This window comes from Macaca thibetana, chromosome 1 (genome assembly GCF_024542745.1).
Source record: "Macaca thibetana thibetana isolate TM-01 chromosome 1, ASM2454274v1, whole genome shotgun sequence".
NCBI lineage: Eukaryota > Metazoa > Chordata > Mammalia > Primates > Cercopithecidae > Macaca > Macaca thibetana.
The window spans coordinates 7892636-7905490 of NC_065578.1; the positions used below are offsets into that span (position 1 = coordinate 7892636).

Sequence of the window (12855 nt, forward strand, 5' to 3'; positions counted from 1 at the left end):
CATATAATATAGTCTACGATTTCTTGGTTTTCCTCCTTTTTTGCTGATCTCTTTATCAGCTTTTGTTGCTGACTGTTGTCTCAGACTTTTTAACGTCCCTGGACTTTGTCCTTGAACCTTTTCTCTTCTCTCCCCTATACTCCACTGGTAATCTCCTCTGGTTTCCCAGCTTTACTTTACTTACACTTGCCACACATTCACAACTATGTATCTCCAACCCAGGTTTCTCACATGAATTCCAGACTCTTACATCATCTTAAAACTGTCTACCTGGCATCTCCACTTGAGTATCTAATACAGCGTTAACCTCAGTGTGTCCAAACTAAGCTCAAGAGGCCAGGTGCGGTGGCTCACACCTGTAATTCCAACATTTTGGGAGGCTGAGGTGGGCAGATCACTTGAGTCCAGGAATTCGAGACCAGCCTGGCCAACATGGTGAAACCCTATCTCTACTAAAAATACAAAAATTAGCTGGGTATGGTGGCAGGCACCTGTAGTCTCAGCTACTCAGGAGGCCGAGGCAGGAGAATCACTTGAACCCGGGAAGCAGAGGTTGAAGTGAGCCAAGATTGCGCCACTGCACTCCAGCCTAGGCGACACAGTAAGACTCAATCTTAAAAAAACAAACTAACAACCTGCTTTAAACACAGCCTTCCCATGTCAGCTCCTGACACTGCCATCCTTTTAAGCTGCGCAGTCCCAAACCTTGGATTCATCCTTGACTCCTTTCTTTCACCCCTACCCTACAGTGAAATTCATCAGAGACCAGGCATGGTGGCTAATACCTATAATCCCAACACTTGGGGAGGGCAAGACAAGAGGATCACTTGAGCCCAGTAGTTCAAGACCAGCCTGGGCAACATAGTGAGATCCCATTTCTACAGAAAATTTTTAAATTTAGCTGAGCATGGTGGCATACACCTATAGTCCCATCTACTTGGGAGGCTTAGGTAAAAGGATCATTTGAGCCAGGGAGGTCAAGGCTGCAGTGAGCCGTGATCACACCACTGCACTCCAGCCTGGGCAACAGAGTGAGATCCTGACTAAAAAAATTTAAAAACTCATAGGAAAATACTGTCGCTCTATCTTCAAAATACATCCAGAAGTCATACACTTTTCACAAGTCTACTAGCAAATGGATGTAAGCACCATCGTTTCTCACATGAATAATTAGCATGATAGCCTCCCACCTATCTCGTTATTTCTAGCCTGTTGTCCCAATCTACTGTCCACAAAGGAGTCTTCTGTCTTTTTACCATGCAAATAATGCACTATGGGAGGCCGAAGTGGGAGGACTGTTTGAACTTAGGAGTTTGAGAAGAGCATGGGCAACCCAGGGAGAGTTGTCTCTACTAAGCAGAAATCAATTTTTTTAAAAAAAGAAAGAAGAGAAAATGCAGGCCGGGCGCGGTGGCTCACGCCTGTAATCCCAGCACTTTGGGAGGCCGAGGCGGGCGGATCACAAGGTCAGGAGATCGAGACCACGGTGAAACCCCGTCTCTACTAAAAATTACAAAAAATTAGCCGGGCGCGGTTGTGGGCGCCTGTAGTCCCAGCTACTCGGGAGGCTGAGGCAGGAGAATGGCGTGAACCCGGGAGGCGGAGCTTGCAGTGAGCCGAGATCGCGCCACTGCACTCCAGCCTGGGCTGGGCGACAGAGCGAGACTCCGTCTCAAAAAAAAAAAAAAAAAAAGAAAATGCAAATCACATCATGTCACTTCTTTGCTCAAAACCATCCAGTGCCTTCCCCATTTCAATTTCAGCCAAAGTCCTTAAAAGGGCCCCAAGGAGCAACTTTACGTGCCCCCACCCCTTACCGGTGCACACCTACCTCAGAAGTCAAAACAGACAACGTAAACTCTGAATGGGAGGTCCTCAGAAAGATCCGTCCAAGTCCTAACCGCTCCCCGCCGCCCCCGTTCCTGGGGACTGCCACCGAAGATTGCCAGGAGCCACCAGAAGCAAGGAGGAAGTACGGGATGGGCTGTCCCTAAGAGCCCCCAGAAGGAAGTAACCCTGCCAACAGACATCTTAATTTCAGACTTCTGACCTCCACAACTGTGGCACAATAAATGTCTGTTGTGTTAAGCCACCAAGCATGTGCTTGTAATGACAGGCCCAGGAAACTGACACACCACTCTAGCCCCTGCTCATTCTGCTCCCACCACGCTGTCTTCCTTGTGTCCACTTTAGGACCCTTCCACTGACTATTCTCCTCTGTCTGGGAAGTTCATGCTGCAGAACTCTGCAGGGCTAACTCCCATACATTTTAGCCTTTTGCTCAAACATCATCCTCTCTATGAGGCCTATCCTGACTCCCCTATTTAAATTGCAACAACCACCATCTTCCCATTTCTTTCCAACTCCCTTACAGTATCTATTTTTTTCCCACAGCATTTATCATATTCTAATATACTACATAACATTCTTGTTTATTACCCACTGGATTCCACTAGAATATAAGCTCCACAGAGGCAGGGTTTTTAGGTTGGTTTGGGTTTTTTTTTCTCTTTTGTTCATTAGTATATCCTAAACATCTATAAACTATGCCTGGCAGATGGTAGCTATTCAATAAATACGTGCTGAATAAATCTGTTGAACAAACATGTATATGTATCTGTCTTTTTCTGGAAACAGAAACCACAGTTTTTATCAGATTAATAAAGTGACCTGCTACCCAAAAAAGGTTTCCAAATCTTTGTTCTCAAGCTTTAAGTGGTTAAGGAAAAGGGAATTCTATCCTAAAAGACCCCAACTCTAAAAAAAGCAAACAAAACCCCAAAAATACTCATACTATGACTTCATATCTTACAAATGGCAGATATAAGTTTAAATTTCATACTCCCAAAACCTAATTTTGCTAAAGAAAAAAAAGACAGTCCACTATAATTTAATGGCTTGAGAAGTACCCTCACCCACTTTTCACAGAACCTTGTACACTAAAAAGTGTACCCAGGATGAGCTTATGTCTCTACCAACTTAAGCAACAAAGGGTGGCCATCAGTGTGAAGCATTCACATGAGCCAATCAAAGTTCCATACAGCTCAAGAACATGATCCAATGCTCCACCTAGGTAAAATCCTATCCAAAGTAGGGGAGCAGAACCAAAGTAAGTCATAACCTGTCTAGCATCTATCCTTACTATGGAATAAACAGATGCTTACTCAAAATACAACACTTTTTAAGACCTTGAGAAACCATAGAAGAGATGTCATTTACACACGCCTTCAGCATGAACCATAAAGTGTAACAATGAAAGGCAGTCAAGCATAGGAAAACCTGTTAATGGATTTTGATAACAGCAGAAAGGCACCCCCTACATTCCTTATTATTCCTGCAACATATTTCAGCTACTACTAAACAGGTCTAGGCTAACACGATCACTCCAAACACCAGAATTCAACATATTACTTATTCAAGCATACATTCTTCAGACATATCTTTTATATTAAATCAATGACCATTACAGAGGAAAACATGCACATCTGCTGTCAGGCAATCTTTCTTGTTCCATCAGCAAGTGGATTCAAAATGCAACCAAGTCCTAGTCCTTACCTTTTCTGGTTCCATTCTCCCAACAGAAGAATTTCAAGGATACAGAATCTATGAAATACTTTGAAGAGAAAGGCATTTTAAACTCTAATTAACTCAGTTTGCCTTGAGCTGCTTTTTTTTTGAGAAGAAGTCTCGCTCTTGTCCCCCAGGCTGGAATGCGATGGTGCAATCTTGGCTCACTGCAACCTCCGCCTCCCCAGTTCAAGCGATTCTCCTACCTCAGCCTCCTGAGTAGCTGAGACTACAGGTGCCTGCCACCACACCCGGCTAATTTTTGTATTTTTAGTAGAGACGGGGTTTCACCATGTTGGCCAGGCTGGTCTCAAATTCCCGACCTCAAATGATCTGCCCACCTCGGCCTCCTAAAGTGCTGGGATTACAGGCGTGAGCCACCGCACTCAGCCTGCCTTAAGCTGTTTTTTTAAATACTGGTAAGACCTTCACATCTCAGAACACATCATTTTATCAAATCCCAAACCCAACCACTCTTCATCACCTCTACCACTACCACACTAACTCAGGCCCACAGCATATCCCTTGCAGAGTCTGGCCACACTCCCCATCAGTCTGCCTGCTTCCACTCTGAGTGGCAGCAGTCTGACTTTCTTTGTTTTCAACTTGAGAGCAGTTACTGTTTATTTAAATTGATCAGACTAGAGAAGCAATCATGGTAGACACCTCAGTTCATTCTTCTAAGAAGCCTGTTGATCTGGTCCTCCCTGTTGCCAGCATCTCCACCTTCTACAAAATGAGTGGTTTATCTTCATTCTACCTTGTGGAGAAAATAATTTGAAGGGCCACAGGAAGTTATTTGCTTTTTTTTTTTTTTTTTTTTTTTGAGACAGAGTATCGCTCTGTCATCCAGGCTGGAGTGTAGTGGCCGGATCTCAGCTCACTGCAAGCTCCGCCTCCTGGGTTTATGCCATTCTCCTGCCTCAGCCTCCCGAGTAGCTGGGACTACAGGCGCCCGCCACCTCGCCCAGCTAGTTTTTTTTATTTTTTAGTAGAGACGGGGTTTCACCGGGTTAGCCAGGATGGTCTCGATCTCCTGATCTTGTGATCCGCCCGTCTCGGCCTCTCAAAATGCTGGGATTACAGGCTTGAGCCACCACGCCCGGCCCGTTATTTGCTTTTTTAAAGTGTTTTCCAACAGTATAGATCTCATGAATCAGATCCTCCATGCAGATGATGCCATATTTACCAAGAGATAGAGCAATCAAAGCGTTATCTGTCAAAGCAATTTGCTTATTGATTTTGCCATAACCACGCTTGTAGATTATTTCATTTACTGACTTCAGATTTGGGTTCCCCCATGTAATATATGGCTCTACAATCCTCAGCGTGTTAACTGAAGCCTTGTTGAGCTTCACAAATGTTCCATTGAAGATTTGACAAAGGCAAAGAAGCTGCAACACCTTTCGGACCTCTGGGCTCACACCACTGATACCTCTGATCCTGATGACAAAGGCCAATTTGGGTTCTGCAGGTACATAGAAGTTGCCAGCTTTTCTTGCCATCCTTGCCATTCGAATTTCAGTTCTGTACATCTGCCTATATTCCTTGTGATAGTGCGTTGCTTTTACATAGATAGTGCTTTGCTTCCTCCTTGCCTTTCAAAGCATGTTTTGGGCGAACTTCTTTCTTAGGCGCTTGATCTTCAGTTCTGTGAAATTCCTTTGCTTTTTCTTAAGGGTTTCTGGCACAGCGGGAACCTTCTTCTCTTCAACACCCTCCACGGTTCCAGCTGGTAAAGAGCGCAGTCTAACTTTCACACAGCAGCCAAAGTGATCTTTGTAAGACAGAGATCAGATTCTGTCACACATACCCTGATGAATACCTTCCAGTGGCATTATACTTAAAATGAAAGCCAGAGTCTTAGCATGGTCCACAGCGAACTTTATGACCTGGCTCCTGCCCCTCTTTCCTGGTATCACCTCCTGCTGTTCTCCCAGAGTTTTTCCACTGTTCCTTGACCAAACCAACAGGCTTCCACCTCGGGGCTTTTGCACTTGATGTTACCTCTGCCTGGAAAGCTCTATTCCTATACCTCTGCATGGTTCCTTAGCCTGTTCAAGGCCTTGTTCAAATGTCACCTCTTCAGAGAAGCCATCCCTGAATAACCTACTTAAAATGGTACCATCCGTACACCGTGTCTCTCTGTCTGAGTATCACGGTTGCCTCATTTTATAATTCGTTTAATCTGAGTCAGAACTGAAGCATTTATTTCCCTGTAAAATGAAATCTGGGCAGAACAAATGCTATTTTACAGGCCACTCATTTTGAAGTTAAACACAATATATAAACAAATATACACACCTTTAAAAAAAAAAACATGCTTTGGCCAGGCGCAGTGGCTCACGCCTGTAATCCCAGCACTCTGGGAGGCCGAGGCGGGTGGATCACCTGAAGTCAGGAGTTCCAGGCCATCCTGGCCAACACGGTGAAACCTCGTCTCTACTAAAAATACAAAAATTAGCCAGGCATGGTGGTGGGTGCCTGTAATCCCAGCTACTCGGAAGGCTAAGGCAGGAGAATGGCTTGAATACTGGAGGCAGAGATTGCAGTGAGCCAAGATTATGCCACTGCACTCCATCCTGGGCAACAGAGGAAGACTCTGCCTCAAAACACAAAACAAAACCAAAAAACTGTGCTTTAGTGTATGGTTTTCCTTTATCATTCTTAATTTAAAAGTATTACCAGCCTGGGCAACACGGGAAAACCCTGTCTCTACAAAAAATACAAAAATTAGCCCAGCATGGTGGTGCACACCTGTAGTCCCAGCTACTTTGGAGGCTGGGGTGGGAGGATGGCTTGAGCCCGGGAGGTCAAGTTTACAGTGAGCCATGATGGTGCCACTGCACTCCAGCCTGGGTGATAGAGTAAGACCCTGTCTCAAAAAAATAAAAGCATTAAAAAGAAGTGCTACATGTACAAGAAGTTTATGATTGTAGTACTAGATAGAGTAGAAAAAAGAATAATGGAAATACGCCAACTGCCCAATAACGGGAAAATACTTAAGGAATATATATGTGAAAAAAAACATAATACAACCATGTTAATATAAGTCATGATAGCAAAACTTTATAATAATGTATTAATTTTTAATATATGTTAATAATGAGTACATAGAAGCAGAAAGGTGTTTATTAAGGAGTTTTTTTGTTTTTTTTTTTTTTTGATATGGAGTCTTCCTCTTGTTGCCCAGGCTGGAGTGCAGTGGCGTGATCTCGGCTCACTGCAACCTCCACCTCCCGGGTTCAAGCGATTCTCCTGCCTCAGCCTCCTGAGTAGCTGGGATTACAGATGCGCACCACCACACCCGGCTAATTTCTGTATTTTTAGTACAGACAGGATTTCACCATGTTGGCCAGACTGGTTTCGATCTCCTGACCTCATGATCTGCCTGCCCTGGCCTCTCCCAAAGTGCTGGGATTACAGGCATGAGCCACTGTGCCCAATCAGTGTTTTTTTTTTTAAGCTGTAATGATAGTGACAAAGAAGTCCAACCTTTATATTGCACAAATATTTACTAACCATGTAGCATGTATGTGCCTGACCAGCCCTGACAGATGAGGATTCAATAGCAAACAAGAACTGTCCCTGTGCTTTCAGAGCTCACAGGGCAGCAAACCCGCTGACAAGTACAGGTGCAATTACAATGAGGCACAATAAGAGATGGCTCGAGGGAGTACAGGTGCCAGGGAGAGCACCCTGGGCACAGCCCTAACTGAGGAAGGCTTTCCAAATGAAATGATCCCTAAACTGAGACCTGAAAAATAAATAGGAGCTAAGAAGCAAAAGGAGGGGAAGATAAACAGGTATGAATCAGTGGGTGCTTGGGGTGAGAGGCAAGAGAAGACATGAAGCAGAATATGTGAACTATTATTTTTTAAAAACCTAAAATAACTTCTATATTTGATGGCAGAATTTTTGGTAAAATTTATCTTATATAAAATATGATACTACGTTGGGCACAGTGGTGCACAGTGATACTAGGTTGGGCACACCTGTAATCCCAGCATTTGGGGAAGCCAATGGGGGAGGGCTGCTTGATCCCAGGAGTTCAGGACCAGCCTGGGCAACATAGCAAGACCTCCTCTCTACCAAAAAAAAAAAAAAAGAAAGAAATATATATATATATATATACACATATACACACACACACATACACACACACATATACATAAATATATACATATACACATATATGAGATATTAAATGAAAGCCAACAGTGATACTTTACCAACCACTCAAAGCTTATTTGTCCTGTGGCTACTACCTCTCTTTCCTTCAGCCTAACCTACTATCTGACCAAAAACGAGCAGTGGCAGGAAGTAATTTTAACACATCACACAGGTGCACACATAACTCTTTATCAAGACTGACCAACACACTTCCTATCCCCACATTACAAATTTGGGGCCAAAATTACTCAGACAGACGTGTACCCTCCAGTCTCTCTGGCTGACATGCTACCTTATTACCTCGCCCTAGTTCCCTTCAGATGCCAACAGACACTCCGTTCCTAGCATTCCAAGCCTGTCTTCCTTGGTCTACCTAACTTATCTGGCACCACTCCTCCCCACAAATTCTGTACTTCAACCAGGTTCTCTTTACTGAACGCTGCGCATACCATATGCATTCCTGCCTCAGGCCGACCCCTGCCTGGACTGTCCTAACCTGCTCTCCCAGTCTGCTATTCAAACAGCACCCATTCTTCAATGGCCCACTCAGCTTTTTAATGGATCTTTGGTTAACTTCTTTAATCTCTAACCTGAAACTGAACTATATTTGTTATGCTAAACAGTAAGTACTTGGTTAAATTTCACTTTTGTTCTAGAAATCTCTAAATGTTGTATTCTTGTAAGGCTTCCCTCCTAAATTCTGCCGCCAAAGATAGTAACTTTTATTTCTTTCGTATCTCACTAACAGCAACATTAAACTTGGAAAACACACCTCCCACACCTGTTGGCTAGCGGACAGATCCTGGGTGGAAAGATGAGCCAGAGAGCATTCAGTGCCAGCTGCTCTTCTCTGGAACTGTAGGTTCAAGCACCAAGATTAGGACTAGACTTACGTGCTACTTTGGGACAGGAAATGGCATATACACTAAAAATGCGAGATAGTTAAAGGACACCCCCCAAAAAAATTAAACATGAGGAAAAACATGTGTTCCTAATGTAGGCAAACCCCACCATATTACAAGTCTCCCCAGTACCTTCTATACTATGTAGCTAATAATACAAATAAATAATAAATCTAATCTATTTGATAAATGAATAGATTTAATACCAGTAAGAGAAATATGAAGGTAATAGGTATAACCAACAGCCTAGAGTTTAATTAATAAAGCTCCAAGGTAATCCCTGTGTCAGTTTAAAAGATGCTAATGAATTATTTTTACATTTTTTCAAATCCAGAAATAAACTAAGCCATTCTCTAGCAAGAAAAAAGGTCAGGCTTTACTTACAGAGTCTTGCTCTTTATCCAGGCTGCAGTGCAGTGGCACGATCTCAGCTCACTGCAATCTCCACCTCCCAGGTTCAAGCAATTCTCGTACCTCAGCCTCCCGAGTAGCTGGGATTATAGGCATGTGCCACCATGCCCAGCTAGATTTTTTTGTATTTTTAGTAGAGATGGGGTTTGGCCATGTTGGCCAGGCTGGTCTCAAACTACTGACCTCAAGTGATCCACCTACCTCGGCCTCCCAAAATGCTGGGATTACAGGCGTGAGCCACCGCACCCAGCCCAGGCTTTACTTCTTTCGGGAGATAGGGTGGCAGGGGTTTCAGAATGAACTGAAAAACCAAATACTGTGTCCCTTTCATTTGGCAAGAACTCCTTTTCCAAAGAAGGGACTCAGAAAAGATGAAATTATTTATATAACATCTGAGAGAACATTCTTAAAAGACAACAAAATATACAGAAAGGTGTTTTTTTTGTTTTTGTTTTTTTTTTTTGAGACGGAGTCTGGCTCCGTCGCCCAGGCTGGAGTGCAGTGGCTGGATCTCAGCTCACTGCAAGCTCCGCCTCCCGGGTTTGCGCCATTCTCCTGCCTCAGCCTCCCGAGTAGCTGGGACTACAGGCGCCCGCCACCTCGCCCGGCTAGTTTTTTGTATTTTTTAGTAGAAACGGGGTTTCACTGTGTTAGCCAGGATGGTCTCGATCTCCTGACCTCGTGATCCGCCCGTCTCGGCCTCCCAAAGTGCTGGGATTACAGGCTTGAGCCACCGCGCCCGGCCCAGAAAGGTATTTTGGATCCAGGAGAATACAACCTCTTCCAAGAAGAGATTTACTCTCTACTCCCTAGGAACTATTAATAACATGGAAAATCCCACTCAAGTTACATGAGGTCACACATCCACAATAAAGGTAGCTGCCTGAAGGTGGTCTGCCAAGATAAACACCAACTTGTTAACTCCCTAAGTGCTATGCAGATGCCCAAGGTATATGTACACTTAATGACTCTCTAGGTTGTTGGAGTATCATGTTTCTACTATTACTACAGTTCTTTCAGTCCACATTTTAGTGGGTTTTTTTTTTTCATATCTGTTCCCCACTTTTCGTCATGACTTCCAGGAGGGTAGGGGCACATCTTACTCATTTTTATATCCCCAATGCCTAGCATTGTATCTTCCAAGAGACTCTAAAAAAATAAAATACTGCCAAATGAATGGGCAAGCTCAAAATGTCACTCAGATAATCCCTTATTAACAGCTAACTGCCCAGAGAAAGGGAGACTTGGATGACAGCAGCTTCCTAGAAAACATGACCTGAAATTACAGATCATTTCTATAAAAAGTTACATTTCACTTACTAAGCAACTGGTCTCTCCTTTCAGAATAAATTTTACTGTTCATGATCAGTGTAAGTATATGGCAAGCATGATTATTCTGAAATCTCTTCTTTTCAAACTAAACACATAGCTCCCAGGCACCCATAGGAATCACAGGAGAAGAAGAGGGAGAGGCAGTAGACATTAGTTTCAAACCTGTAACTCTCTTAGAGTCAAACAAAAGTAGAAAATACTAATAGAAAACTTGGCCGGGCGTGGTGGCTCAAGCCTGTAATCCCAGCACTTTGGGAGGCCGAGAGGGGCAGATCACGAGGTCAGGAGATCGAGACCATCCTGGCTAACACGGTGAACTCCCGTCTCTACTAAAAAATACAAAAAACTAGCCGGGCGAGGTGGCGGGCGCCTGTAGTCCCAGCTACTCGGGAGGTTGAGGCAGGAGAATGGCATAAACCCAGGAAGCGGAGCTTGCAGTGAGCTGAGATCCAGCTACTACACTCCAGCCTGGGTGACAGAGTGAGATTCCGTCTTAAAAAAAAAAAAAAGAAAACTTGTCAGAAACCATTTAAAGACAAGTAAAGGACACCATCATCTCCCAGAACTTATCATCAACAGAACAGGTGAAGCTTAACAAAGAAAGATAAATTAAGCCGGGCATGACAGCTCACACCTGTACTCCTAATACTCTGGGAGGCCGAGGTGGGAGGATCGCTTGAGCCCAGGAGGTCAAGGCTGCAGTGAACTACGATTACACCAGTCCAGCCTGGGCAACAAAGCAAGACTCTGTCTCAAAAGAAGAAGAAAAAAAAAAAAAAGATAAAGTATAAGAGTGCCTGGCCTTCACTTAATGAAGCCCAAGTTATAAATTCTCATAACCCATTAAGTTTATAATTGAAAGAGTATCAAGCACATAGCTTTATCTATGTACATAAAAACAAACGTAAGTTCAGTAATTCATACCAGAAACCAGGTAATCACAAGTCCAACAGTTTACCTTATCTTTGAAATACACTATGTAGTTGGCTAATTTCACAATAATCAATTCTTACGGGATCCTCTTATAATAGCCACTCAAAGAGAAAATTTCAAATACTGACCTCTAATTCAATGTAATACAAACAAGAAGTCTTCTGTCCAGAATTATACCAAATGGCCACAATTCCTTTCTCAGAAACACCATAAACAGGCTGAAGCTCTCCACAAATCTTCTCTGTAAGTGGATCCCACGGTGGTTGTGACACGGTGCTGAGTGCACATATAGTTACTCCTAGACAATCACCTCCTAAAAGAAGACAGATGACTATCACTGTGTCTAAATGAAACAACTTCAAAAATGCAGCTCTGCCAACTAGTGTCATTAGCGTTTTCTAAACGAAACAGGTGTCACAAAATAGGTCAAACTCCTCTCTCCTTGGTGCTTTAGCAACATTCAACTCCCTAACACCTCCCCCAAATGCTGGATTCTTTTTAATGGTGTCTTACATCGGGTATGTTTCTCAACATTAGGAAGGTTTAAAGAAGCTGCGAGGATGGGAGGATGGTGGAACATAAAGAAGCAGGGAGGCCGGGTACAGTGGCTCACACTTGTAATCCCAGCACTTTGGGAGGCCGAGGTGGGTGAATCACTTGAGGTCAGGAGTTTGAGACCAGCCTGGCCAACATGGTGAAACCCCTTTTCTACTACAAATACAAAAATCAGCTGGGCATGGTGGCAGGCGCCTGTAATCTCAGCTACTTGGGAGGCTGAGGCAGGAGAATCGCTAGAACCCGGGAGGCAGAGGTTGCAGTGAGCTGAGATCGCGCCACGGCACTCTAGCCTGGGAGACAGAATGAGACTCCGTCTCAAAAAAAAGAAAAAAAGAAAAGAAAGAAGGATCTATTTTGATACTGGGAGTCTAAACTGAATGATTCTGGAGAAATTCACAGACGGGGCTGAGGCTCACCTTCATGACAGCTATATCAAAGGCCTAAATTTCCAAGGCTCAGAAATCACTACAGTAAGCATATCAACAGCATGTGATACTCTCCAAGCATTTTGCAACCTTAACATTTCCATCCTTTATAGTACTTTGATATCCTCAAAAGATGTCCTGGATTTCAAAGCCAGTCCCACATCAACAAGGCTGGCAATCAGCATCCCAGAAAACTGCAAGGAGGTTAAGACCCAAGCAAAATGCACTTGGGGATGCAAGGAATTTGTCAGCACCTATATTCTCCTAAGAAGCGGTAAAAATATGGCCACTTCCTACAGGAAGAAACTAATGCCAAATAACCAAACCAAAAGTGAGAAAACCTAAATTATATTAACTTCTCATGGGAAGAGGCACTTAACCAGGTAAATTCTGAGTCAAAACAGTTTAGCGGGGAGAAAGAAAGGACCCATATTAACTGCTAATTACAAGTTACTCTTTGACTCTTCAGAGCTTATTTCCTTAATGATTAAACGGGAATAAACAATTTGAGGGCAGGTGCGATGACACCTGTCATCCCAGCACCTTGGGAGGCC

At 43.6% G+C, this 12855-nt stretch overlaps 1 pseudogene; it reads right to left on the bottom strand.

Moving 5' to 3' along the window:
• Positions 1-1677: 1677 nt before the first annotated feature.
• LOC126953784 (60S ribosomal protein L7-like) lies at positions 1678-5351 on the bottom strand (annotated as a pseudogene).
• Between the last annotated feature and the right edge of the window lie 7504 nt (positions 5352-12855).